General features: G+C 43.1%; 1 long non-coding RNA gene across 1 annotated transcript; it reads left to right on the top strand.

Moving 5' to 3' along the window:
* Positions 1-1,009: 1,009 nt before the first annotated feature.
* On the top strand, positions 1,010-4,969 carry LOC307033577. The gene is made up of 2 exons (XR_013806564.1): positions 1,010-1,345; positions 3,737-4,969. It is a non-coding gene; the product is annotated as an uncharacterized lncRNA (long non-coding RNA).
* Positions 4,970-13,045: the final 8,076 nt, after the last annotated feature.

Here is a 13,045-nt window from a genome sequence, read left to right as displayed (position 1 = left end):
ATACCTTTTACAATTTAGTATTGCTGCTTTTACTTAAGTAAAACATCTGAGTACTTCTTCCATCACTGCACTTCGTTTTAATGTGACCACATTATTGCACACAAATACACCCTCCCTTGCTGTGATTGGTTTACGCTAATTCTAATCATAGACATCCAATCTTAAATACAGTATGCAATGTATTCACAGCCATAGTTGACATCCAAGGGGCAAACTCTGAAAAGTGAAGCTAAAGTATAAATGCCCAAAATGTAAATTCATTCTTTTAGCCAAAACGGGGAAACTTCATTTTAAATCTGAGAATTTTTTTATCTAATTGTCAGTTTTTTTTAATAACTTTAGTAAACACTTTTCACTTTCCAAAATGATTTTATGTTCTCAATAGCTTGTTTTAACTTTTCTTGATTACAATATGATTTTGTTGTCCCATTTGGATAAAAATACTCATAACTGTTTGTACTTTGCATAAGTCGGTAATTAAAATGTTGTATTTTTGCATTGACATTTGTCAGACTCTTCACCCTTTAGGAAAAATGCTGAAAACTTTGATATCAAGAGCACTCTCCATCCAACTGTCCCTTTGTGTTACCAAACTGTTCATGTTGTGGTATCATCCTTCTCTGATGGAGTGCCTCCCTCTGCTGGCAGGTACACTGTGTGCCGCTCCCTCAGAGCTGGGACGGTGTATGTATGGAACTTGTCCAGACGGCGTTTCTCCTGCCGACCAATCAGAGTGCAGCACGGCCTCTACAGCAGCACGGATGTGGTGCTCACCCATGACTTTAAACTTTACATCCTGACTGACAGAAGCACAAACAGCAGCATAAACACTTCTTCATACACATTCCAGGTCAGTCTCTCTTTGGAATCATATTTTATATATGCATTGCTTTGTTTTAACCCTGGTGGATACAGTAATTGACGGGCTGTGTCCATGTGTAATATTGATGTTGCATGGGTCTGTTGAATTATGAATTGTAATATATGAATTTGTTGTTGTTGTTTGTTGTATACTAATCACTTCCTGTATTCCCGTGATAAAAGGGACATGCGCAATAAAACGTGTCACTTCCGGTTGAAGCAAAGCCGACGGTGTATGTGTGTATTTATTCCTCTGTCACGTTAAACTATGTTCCCGGTATTCCTGCCCTAAGATCATGGCATCGTTAACAGGTTATGGGCCCAGGAGGGACCATGGAAGCCGGTGGAACCGTTTGTGTTTCGACGGAGATGAGAAGAACTACAAGTTAAGGGAGACAAAGTTTGTGGGTCACCTGCGACTGCTAGGATTGAAGGCTGCCATCCTAGAGGAGCCAGCAGTGGCGTCAATTCAGCCAAAGCTAAGGTATGGCAAGGTTACTAGTCACATGACTTAACTACAGTATCAATCAATATACATGCCCAGCAAATAATCATAACAAAAGTGACAAGTCTGCTATGTAGCTTTTCTGTGTGGTTAGGAAAATTTGAACTTTTTCAAATGCAGCCTCACTCACATCCCGCTAGCGCAAGTAACTATGGACACAAACACTTAACTACGCACGTCAATCAATCAATTCAGTCAAATGCGCCGTTACGCATCCGTTTTCAGCACCATGGATAGCAAGCGGCAGGGTTAGACAGCAGTAATAGCCTTTCTGACACAATTTCACTCTTTCTGTTCACTTCATTCACTATGTAATTGCAACAATATCACGTGAACATACCAGGTAAACTGCTGTAAACTGTTAAAGTCCAAATATAAAGAGGAGAGGGAGGGAGGGAGGGAGGGAGGGAGAGAGGAGAGGGAGGGAGGGAGAAGAAAAGAGAAAGAGAAATCATATTAATAAGATGTTTGGGTATCTTACTTTGAGATGAACTTTATTAATTATTCCACAAGTGGATAACGGCGGGTCCTCAAAGCAGCAAAGTTATTGACGAGTTCATCTGCGTCCAGGGATTTTACGACAGCAGGCTCAACAGCCATCAACATGAGGTTTGTGAGCCTGTCATCGCTCATGGTGGTCCGCAGGTAATGCCTGGATAGCATTAAGTAGCTCATCATTATCTGTAAATCGGCGATCTAACTCAGAGATGAAGCGGTCCAGTGTTTCAAAGTATAGTCTTTTTTCTTGGTCATCTCCTGTTTGTCTCTGGCCACTGGATGATCCGACAATAAACCCTGCCAAGGCTTTGGACACACTCCGTGCTCTTGCTGGTCGCAGAGGGGCAGTGTCGCTGCTTGGGAGGCCGAGCTCTGTGGAAAATGCCTTGGCTCTGCTCAGTGTGTCCTGGTACTCTTTATCTGACCTCATATTTTCCAGCTGGGCCTTAGTACTCCGTATGAGGTTGGAAGCCATCGTGATTGCAATGTCTTTTGTCTGAAGCTGTTCAGACAGTCCATAAGTGAGATTTAAGATTTTTTCTAGGACATGAAGACGCACAACAAAAGTGACTGTCAGCATATTTGTCCGAAGTCCAGCAGCTTCAGTTGAACCCTCTGCATGAGCGTCAATAGTGGCATCTAACACAGCTAGTATAGCCTCGTAGCGCAGTTTTATCTTCTGTAGAGCCCTATACCAATACAGCCACCGAGTGGGACAGGTGCGCTCCAAGTGCAGTATTTTGTTGTGTCCCAACTTCTTTTGAGCCTCAATGAAAAGCATGTGTCTGGTATTGCTATTTGCAATACAAGTATATAGTGTTTGAACAACACCAAAAAACTCTGCCATCTCTGGTATTTCAGTTATCGAGCTCACAAGCACAAGATTTAGTCTATGTGCATGACAGTGTATATACGCTGCATGCGGCACTTTTTCACGTATTAAAGCCTGCACTCCACGCACATTACCCCGCATAACACTTGCACCATCGTAGCATTGTGCAACACACGGCTGAATATCTAAACTCGATAATTCCTTTATTATTTTCTGGGCCAGGGATTCAGCTGTCAGGTCCTTCATGTGATAGGTTCCAATGGCTCTTTCCTTTATAATCCCGTCATGTACATAACGGATCAAAATGGCCAGCTGCTCCTTCTTAGACAGGTCTTTCGTTTCATCCACTAACACTGAAAAGTACCGTGCTTCTCCTACTTCATTTATGATTATACTTCTGATATTTTCCCCAATAACTCTCACCATATCATTCTGGGCTTCTGGGGAAGAATAGTGCGCATACCTGCGTTCCTGTTTGCTTTTCACGTTCCTGTCATCTGTTGCAATAACGTCCAAAAGTTCAAGGAAATTTCCTTTATTTTCATCCTCATCTCTCTCGTTGTGGCCACGGAGAGGGAGGGCCTGTCTTCCCAGAAATGACGTGATTTTGAACAAGGATTTGACGTGAGCCCGGTTCTCCTGCACCTCATCTGTCCTGTTTGCGTCAATCCGACTTGCGATGGATTCCTTATGTCCGCTGATCACAGCCTTAAAGTTAGACCACGCTAATGCAGCACAATTGTGTCTACTGCTCCCTTGATGATCCCGGAGATTTTTTTTCATGTTCTTCCAACATGTGTATCCAGTGTCTATGAACACACGCAGTCCATGCCTGTCACCTGTTAAAGTTGAGGCTCCTCCAAAATGACGGCATGCAAAGCAATAAACTGCATCTTCTTGCGCAGAATATTCAACCCAGTCATATTCCTGATACACACTGACATTAAAGCGTCTTCCATTTCTAGTTGGGAAGTGGGTCAAACGAGGACGCCTGAGTCCGTCTGTTTTACATCCACTAATATCCTTCTTCTCTGCTCCAGTTGACCCAGAGGCTGCTACTGCTGCTGCACCCGGGCCTTGACCTTCCTTATCGCTGTCCACGTCTGATCCAGCTCTTTCAATCTGAGAAATTGGTGGGGACTCAGACTCGGATTCAATTCGAGAAGTCGGTGTGGACGAGTTCTCAGCCTCCATGCATGTAGTCTCCGTCTCCCTGTTAGCATCTGCATCCCCGGCGCAGGTGCTGGAGTGGCTAACAGCCTCGTTAACAGCTTGAATCCCACCTTCACTACCTGGTCCTTCTCCCTCTGCTGCTGGGGCAACATTGGAGCCATCACCTTCACCTGCCTTTTTTTTGATAAAAAAAGATTCTAAAGTTCTTTGCTTTCTTTTCATTTTAGTTAATTAGCTTAGCCGAAAAATAAAAAAAACCGCGATAACATGACCCGCTCTGACCTCCGGCGGCTTCTCGTCAGGAGATACCACATTTCAAGATAGGGAGGGGGGATACGTTACGATAAGTATTGGGAAAGATAATATCTAGACTAGAGAAATCGATTGTGTTGTTCTGATTTTCATTTGTATTTAATTTATATGTATTAAATAATAGAATAATCAATACAAATTGACACAGAGTAATTCCATAAATTTATTTTTTAAAAACGAACATTTACATTTTCCCCTGGAGCCAAGGTGTGGCAGCTGCCATACCTTGCCATACCCAATTGACGCCTCTGGGAGCCAGGTGAAGATGATGAGGCTGATTATCAGAAAAACGAAGAAGCCTATGCGGAATTGATCCAGGTATTGGACGATAAAAGCCTTTGACTGATCATGAGAGAAGCAGCGGACAAAGGAAGAAAAGCGTTACAAATATTGAGGGACCACTACGCTGGGAAAGGGAAACTACGGGTGATCAGCCTCTACACTGAACTAACGTCGCTGCAGAAAGCCGCTAATGAGAGCGTCCAGGGGCGGCGCCAGGGGGTAGCTTGGAGTTGCTATAGCAATTCCAACAATTGGCCTAGCAACGGCTTAGCAACCCCATTGTTTTGCTATGAAAATGTATCTATCTAAATTTATACACATTCTCGCGAGATCTATCAGGGGTTGTTGTAAGTTAAAGCGCAAACTGTTACTTGGCTAATGTTGTTATAATTCTCAGTATGTGAACACAGATCGAAAATGGAAAGATTTCTCACAAGTCGGCGTAAACGACCGCGATCTCCAACGGGTGTGTGTGTGTGTGTGTGTGTGTGTGTGTGTGTGTGTGTGTGTGTGTGCGTGTGTGTGTGTGTGTGTGTGTGTAAAAAAAAAAAATATGCCACAGCATGCCAGTTGAAACAGTGAACGATCGCTATTGTGTACTTTGTGGTGCCACGTGATAGGACATAATTCCCTGTGTGTTTGTGCGTGTTGCAACCCGGACCCGTTAGTGAGGGCACCGGGGTTGTTGTTCATTCATGCTAGCTTTACATACGGCAACAAGCTAATGTCTTACCTGTCTGAATGTTTCGTGTTAATAAAGTGTGGAGTTCCATACTGAACACACCGCCTCCGACTCCCATTCATCGACTCTACATCTTGTACGCTCAGGGTGTAATGGTATTAAACAAAAATATTGTAGGAGCACAGAAGCTGTGTTCAAATTCTGCTTTTACAAACTTATTTTGGTTGTGCTTACCTTGCAAAGTAATGTTATAAGTGTCAAAGGAATGCTTTAATGTAAATATTAATGATAATATTGTAGCGTGTCCAAGTTAATAGTTATTTCAGTTATCAGACGTGCACAGTTTAGTACATTTTTTAAGTTATTTAGGCAATGTTGTTGGTGGGAGTTGGGGAGAGACTGCCCCTTCCAGGTGTGTGTGTGCGTTTTCCGGTGTGTGTGGAGGGAGTACGAGACGGTAGGAGTTGTCTTCAAGTGTGGGGAAAAGTCATGAGTGTTATACTATTGATTGGTTCTGTAAGGCGTGGCTGTGGCCGTCAATACCAGAAAATAAAGAGAACGTTTTCGACATTAAAGGCTCGAGTGATCTGTGATCTTGAATAGCGGTGAACGCTACAATATGAAGAGCCTCGTGCTTGGCCCACTGGTATTGTTTGTTTATTTATTTAGAAAATTAACTAGCAACGCCGTGCTGTCATATAGCAATTGCTAAGCTACTGCAGCAAACAAATAGAGCGTCACTGACTATATTATTTGTGCCGAAACGGCAATTACAGCCCTGAGAAATGCTGAAGAAACTCTTACGGCCCGTCCACACACAGGCATGAAAGAAATCTTGAAAAATCTTGATGCTTGGCGTGTCTGAAGCTTGCCGATTTTTTGCGAGCAACGCGACCAACAACCAATCACATGAATCTCCCGCCCCCGACATATAAAGCAATAGCAATGTTAAAACGAAGTAAACTGGATATAAACTCCCCAAACAGGCAAAAACCTACCAGTTTCACCCACTGTCTCTGCCACCTCCCTCCATGCCTGGTTCCTCTGGTTTGTATCCCGGTAAATAGTTCTGGTCGTAAAGAACCGGGTGATTTGCTACCGTAATTTCTCGTTTGGAATATGAGGAAATGAACTGCGGTCTGGCTCTCCCATCTTGGACGCGGTTTGATTGGCTAGCGCTTGTACTGGCGGGATTTGCATAAACGGGATTTGATTGGCTGATGCCAGCTTTGAAAGCATTGGGAGCATCAAAAATGGAACATTGCTCAACTTTTGATGCTCACGATGCTTGCAAAGCCATACTCCGCTCCCCACAATGCAGTTCGGCAAAGATTAAAAATCTTCTACGTCACCCCATTCAAGTGAATGGGCGAAGCTTTGAAAGATTTTTTTCATGCCTGTGTGTGGACGGGCCGTTAGCGACGGGCTGCTGATAGACATGATTTTGAAGGGACTGCCAATCTGTTTTAAGCCGTTTGCCATCCACATTACACAAGGGGATGAGAAGCTAACTTTTGGTGAGTTCAAAACAAAGTTGAGGAGCTATAAAAGCACAGAAAAATACAATGCCAACTTGAGTGAGGAATCTGATAATATTATGAAAGCGAGTGGCTGGGTGAAGTAGAGAGATGGCCCCGATATCACCTGCTACAACTGCGGTCAGAAAGGTCACCGGGCTCGTGAGTGTCGAAGTGCGAGTAGCAGCAACAGCAAAGACCAGAGACAGTGGTGCAGTTTTTGCAAAAATTCCACACATATAAAGTAGATGCTGCAGACGCAAAAAGAGAGACAATGCTAAACAAGCCACTGATGTTGAGGACCACTCATTTGTTTTTAAAGTACGTGACAGTACAGTAACCGGAGTTACACATAAAGGGCTGATGGTCGAAACCGGAGCAACGTCACACATAATAACGAACATAGACAAGTTTAAAAGGTTCGATGAGACTTTTCAACCGAAAGACCACTTTGTTGAATTGGCTGACGGGACAAGAACAAGTGGTGTCGCTTTGAAGAAAGGAGAGGCGGAGGTCTGCCTGCAAGACACGGAGGGACAACGAGTGACAGCCACACTGAAGGACGCGCTCTACATACCGTCCTATCCACAAGACATTTTCTCTGTTAAAGCAGCGACAGCCAACGGAGCATCAGTGAACTTTCGTCAGGGTTGTAACCAGCTGATCCATCAGAGGTAAAATATTTGACATCAAGGAATATGATAGACTTTATTTTGTAAACAATGTGGACTGTGAAGCTGAGGACGATGCATGTTATGGATGTTATGACATTCAAACATGGCACGAAATACTTGGTCACTGTAACTATGATGATGTGTCACAACTGGAAAAAGTCACTGAGGGGATGAGAATTAAGGGCGGGATTGATAAATCTAACCTTAACTGTGAAGTGTGTACTCGAGGTAAATTTGCTCAGAGTAGGAACAGACAACCAGATGCAAGAGCTAAAGCAGCGCTCAATCTTGTGCACACTGATTTAGCAGGTCCCGTTGAGCCAGAGGCTAAGGAGGGATTCAGATACCAACCCAGTTTCATGGCATTTCGTGTTCACCAACACGATTTTTAATCTGTTGATTCGTGTTCACCAACAAGATTTTCCCCTTTTTTTCGTGTTGCAGAGCACAATTTTAAAAGCAATGTATTTCTATTGGTAGCCTCACGGCATTATAGTCTAGCAGGAAGGGCCCTCAGATTTTGAGATACCCCTACCCGAGGTAGAACAAATGACAACAATGATTTTTCTTATCTTTAGGGTCTCCCATTAATGAAATTGATTGTTGTCAAATTGTATTTTGGGGGAAAAAATGTTTTTTTGGTTGTTATTTAGAACTACCCCAATCCATGAAAAAGAGCCAAATTAGACCAGGTCGAATGTGGGGATGGTGACTAAAAAGCCCATAACTTGAGAATGACAACTCTTTTCCTCTTCAGATTTGCTGAGGTATGAACCAGGTGGCTGTCCTACCTCACCAAATAGTCAGACAATTATTTAACGAAAAGAATACTGAATTATAGTCCTGTAAACTTAGCTTTAGTTTAGACGGAAATTGTACTTTTTGGTGATAGGAACATAGGACTCAACCACTTTTCTCTCATTTATCAGAAAAACCGAAAACCCTAGAAAATAAACCATTACTGAATTGTCTAGGGTGCTAATAAACACTAACAAGTAGTTGTATTGAAATATCTGGTACAGTTCTATTTCAAATGAGATTTCTTTAGACATAGGCCTACCTCTTCTCTGATACAGTCAAATTCCGAATGGGGGATAAGTGGCACAATAGCCTATAAGTTAAGAATGCTTACTCTGATGGTCATTAGAGGGAAATACCAGGTGGCTGCACTACATCACCAAATAGTCAGAATAAGAGTAACCCAATACAATCAAGTGTATTAGTTCTAAATTGCAAGCCTCTAAAACATAGTTGTAAATAGTACAGGTTTTATTGAAACTGGAACCTTAATTCAAAGTACAGTATACAAATCATCAAATAATTCTGTGAGAGGTCAAGTATATAGATACTAGAAAATAATGTTAAATGTCAGGTTCCTCAGTAACGTTAGGGGACACATTTTGACATTCTGCACAGCAGCTGCAGAACTCCTTACAGGGAAGGTGGCACTTTCCACTCTCTCCACACTTTGCATCTTTGCAATACAAATTAGTAATGTATCACCTCTGTAGGTGCAGGGGTTTTGTAAATAGCACTGGTTGAATGGCCCCATCTCTGAAAATCCACCCCTTGCCAACAGGACTCCATAACAAGGGTTTGGGTTCGGGCTGTGACACCATATCACTGTCTGAAACATTGCTCTTTACATGTTGTTGAAATGCATCCTCTGTTGGCGGCAGATTTTCCGAGGCTGCATCTGTTGCTGATGCAATTATGAACCTCAGTTCATCCAAGTTTGTGCACGTCAGTCCAATTTCCTTTTTTCCATATAGCAGAAGCGCCAATTCTCTTGCGACTGGCAAAGACTCTTCCAAGCTGGCAGAGAGTCCAAAATGGGCCAGATCTTTGAGCTTGCTGAGATGGGTCTTGAGTTTGGTGAATGCTGTTGTCTTTCCTATTCTGTACATACTACTTGTTGTGCCACAGCCAGTGAGTGCATGACATGCTGGTAGACATCATTGCTACGCTGATGACACGCAACTAAATATAAAGAAAGACCCTATCCCACTGTCACCATCATCATCTCCATTCCCATCAACATCCTTAACCCACATCGCCTTTTCTGGCCAAAACATACCCCTCTCCACAGCAGTTACCAACCTGGGTGTAAGATTTGAACGACATCTGACCTTTGACACCCACATCAAACACCTGTGCAAAACCTCCTACTACCACCTCAGGAACATTGCAAAACTCCTGTGAGATGCTGAACAACTGGTCCATGCCTTCGTCTCCTCAAGGCTCGATTACTGCGACGCTCTCCTCATCGGGACTCCTAGCGGGAGCCGTCAGAAGCTCCAATACATACAGAACAGTGCCGCTAGGATCCTGATGAGGGTGAGAAAGTAAAATCACATCACACCCGTCCTTCATTCCCTCCACTGGCTTCCTGTCTCATTCAGGATCGAATACAAAAACGCACTACTGACCCATCAATGCATCCACGGGAACGCTCCTTCATACCTGAAGGAACTTCTCACATCACAAACCTCCACACGCAACCTCCGCTCCACAACTAACTAGGGCTGGGCGATATATCGAGTTTACACGATACATCTTGGATTGCACTCCATGCGATGTCGTAAATGACCACATCGTGAACATCGAGTATTATGTTGTCAAATCAATTTCCCGCCGCGGCCAAAATGAGCTTTCCTTTCTCCCTCATAGACACAGTCACACACGCAGGCACACACGCAGGCACACACGCAGGCCCCGTCTAACTTGCACACAAACATTACACACATGCACAGTGACAGAGAGCAGGGCTCGACATTATAAATGGCCCGCTGGCTCGGAAGCACTATTTAGACACCCCGGGCCAGCATAACGTACTTTCCACTTGCCCGCTCGGGCCACTAAAAATATTGCTTAAAAAAAAAAAAATTGTCCAGTGGTATAGGTACTTTGACAAGCAATTTTGTTAAATTGTTTCGTTTATTAACGCTACAACATAGCGTTTCGTGAGGCGGTTGTCGTTGTTGGGTGAAAGGCAAACGGGAGCCTGCTCGCGCTGGCTCCGCAGCAGCTGTTTGCTGCAGAGCCAGCGCGAGCAGGCTCCCGTTTGCCCGTGAGCGCCGGGCAAAAAACTATCTTCAAATAAAATAAAGTCACCGGAGGAGTTAAAGGAGAGTGACAGGGAGCATGAGAAGAAGAGGGAGAGAAAGTTTCAGCCAGCTTGATCGATGGAGTTGGCTTCTAGTGGTGCAGCGACGCGTCCTAAAACCCTTTTATAATCTATCGATTAGATTTATGATTCGAAAATTATAAAAGTAGGGTAGACATGTGGAGATTATCCGGCTGAAAAAAACGTGCATTTATCAAACAGGTTTGTTTTCCACAGACCTTATTTCCAGCTATTTTCCAAAACCCTGTGGAGAAATCCCATTGCTTTTTTGTCGAGGGAACCAGCAGCTTCCTTCCTGGTTTAGGACGCGTCACTGCACCTCTCAATATGATGCCCATATAAACAAGGTCTTCTGTCGGCTCTGTACATCAATGCCGACCTATGCTGACAAGTAAGTGAAGAGTAGAAAATATATAAGGTATTGGCTATAGGGAAATGTCCCAGCAGTTTAGGAGAATGAAGGTTATAATCTAATCTAATACATAGCCATTACATGTCTAATTCCTGATAATGACAGGAAGACAGAAAGCGCATTATACTACTAATAATAATAATACTACTCATAATAATAGCAGACATTTTTGAACAATGACCACAATATCATTATTTTCATAAACCAAATATGAACAATTGAGGAAAATGAGGAAGAACTGTGATTCAAATTTTGTAGTACAAGTAGTAATGTAGTTAGTGCATAAATTACTATTGCAACAAATGTGTTAATTTTCTTCATTATTAGTCGATTTTTTTTAATGCAGACATATGTTGCAGGGACTACTAGAATCATCATACTGGCGTGACTGTAAACATCAGGGGGTTACATTTTTTTTTTAGAGGACATTTCAGAATATCGCGATATATATCGTAAATCGCAATATAGTCAGTAAATATCGCAATATCATTTAGAGACCATATCGCCCAGCCCTACAACTAACCATCGGCTTCGCCCCCCCCAGGACCAAACTCCGCACAATGGGGGATCGGGGCTTTCTGTGCAGCTGTTCCTCACCTGTGGAATTCCCTCCCAGATCACCTGAGGATTCCCCAGACCACCTGAAGTCTCCACAGACCAACCTGAGGACTCCACAGACCAACCTGAGGACTCCCCAGACCACCTGAGGACTCCACAGATCACCTGAGCACTCCACAGATCACCTGAGCACTCCACAGACCACTGACGCCTTCAAGAAAGGCCTAAAAACCTTTCTTTTAAAAAAAGCCTTTGATTACACTTTTGTTTATTTTGTTTGTCTCTTATGCCTCCTGTAGCACTTTGGAATTGCTTTTAGCAATGAAAGGTGCTTTACAAATACAATGTATTATTACTATTATTAGTCTTTTCCAATGTTCTCACATATGGTGTTGATGGGGACATATCTCTCTCTCATTCCATGGCCTGCATGCATGTACTAGAGATGAACCAAACATGTATTTGCTTGCATAATATATGAGCAGTACTTCCACACCTGTGTCATCAGACTTCACAATGATGCGGGAATATGACTCTGCAAGATGTATGGCATGGAGCACCATCCTTGTGTCTGCCTACTCCTGATCACTGTGATGTCAAACTGCTGACTCCTGCTGTGCAGAATGCAGATGCTCTTCACCTCCTCCCCTTCGTCAAATCCTGAGTGTAGTCTCTGTAGGGCAGCAGTGACGATGTAGTTGCTCACAAACATGCACAGTGCAGTCTTGTTTCCACTACTCCTCAAGTACTTCCTGTAGTTTGGGAAATTTGTTTTGCTTTAGGTTATAACACTTGTGTTATTCTTCAGAGCTGGGTCCTCATTACAGATCTGCACCTTTTTTAAATGCACCTGCATTGAAACACCCTGCATTGTGTGTTTGGCACATATCATATATATATATAAAAAAAAAGAAAATAAATGAAATGTGTGGTCATGGTATTTGACGGGTATGACCATGGGCGTAATTTCCACTGGGGACAGGGGGGACATGTCCCCCCCACTTTTCAAAATCCCATTTGTGTCCCCCCCACTTTTTAAATGTGTTTATTATTAGTTGTTTACGCATCGTCACGGAAGAGCGTCTGTGTGTGTGTGTGTGTGTGTGTGTGTGTGTGTGTGTGTGTGTGTGTGTGTGTGTGTGTGTGTGTGTGTGGCACGAGCACATCTTGTGAGAGAGATAGAAAGAGAGAGACAGAGAGACAGAGAGAGTCACGGGGGTTGTTGTTAGCATTTGGTGCTAGCTCGGAGCTAACGGAGATTAGTAGCTGTTTCAACAATAAGGAGAGGGAGAGCTCTCTCCTGTCGGACTGAGAGAGATCACGTCAGCTCAGGGAGGTAAAGGACTCTGAGCGATTAGATTGTAAACTTTAGTCTAAGTTATCTCAGTGGGTCTCAAACGGTTGGGTCATCTATGTAAACAAATATTTCCATCTATGTAATATTAGTTGTATATAAAATAAGAATGAAATGAAATCCTTCCAATGTGTACTAGGTCAGTAAAAAAATAAAAAAACACAGTTTGAAAGGGGAGTGATGAGTCAAATATGCATCAATAAAAAGAAAGAATGCAGACTAGGTAAGATGAAGATAGGAGAGGAGTTTATCAATGAT

This window comes from Notothenia rossii (genome assembly GCF_949606895.1).
Source record: "Notothenia rossii genome assembly, chromosome: 3".
Lineage (NCBI taxonomy): Eukaryota > Metazoa > Chordata > Actinopteri > Perciformes > Nototheniidae > Notothenia > Notothenia rossii.
Note: the sequence above shows the minus strand (reverse complement) of the source record. Positions and strands in the feature narration are given on the sequence as shown.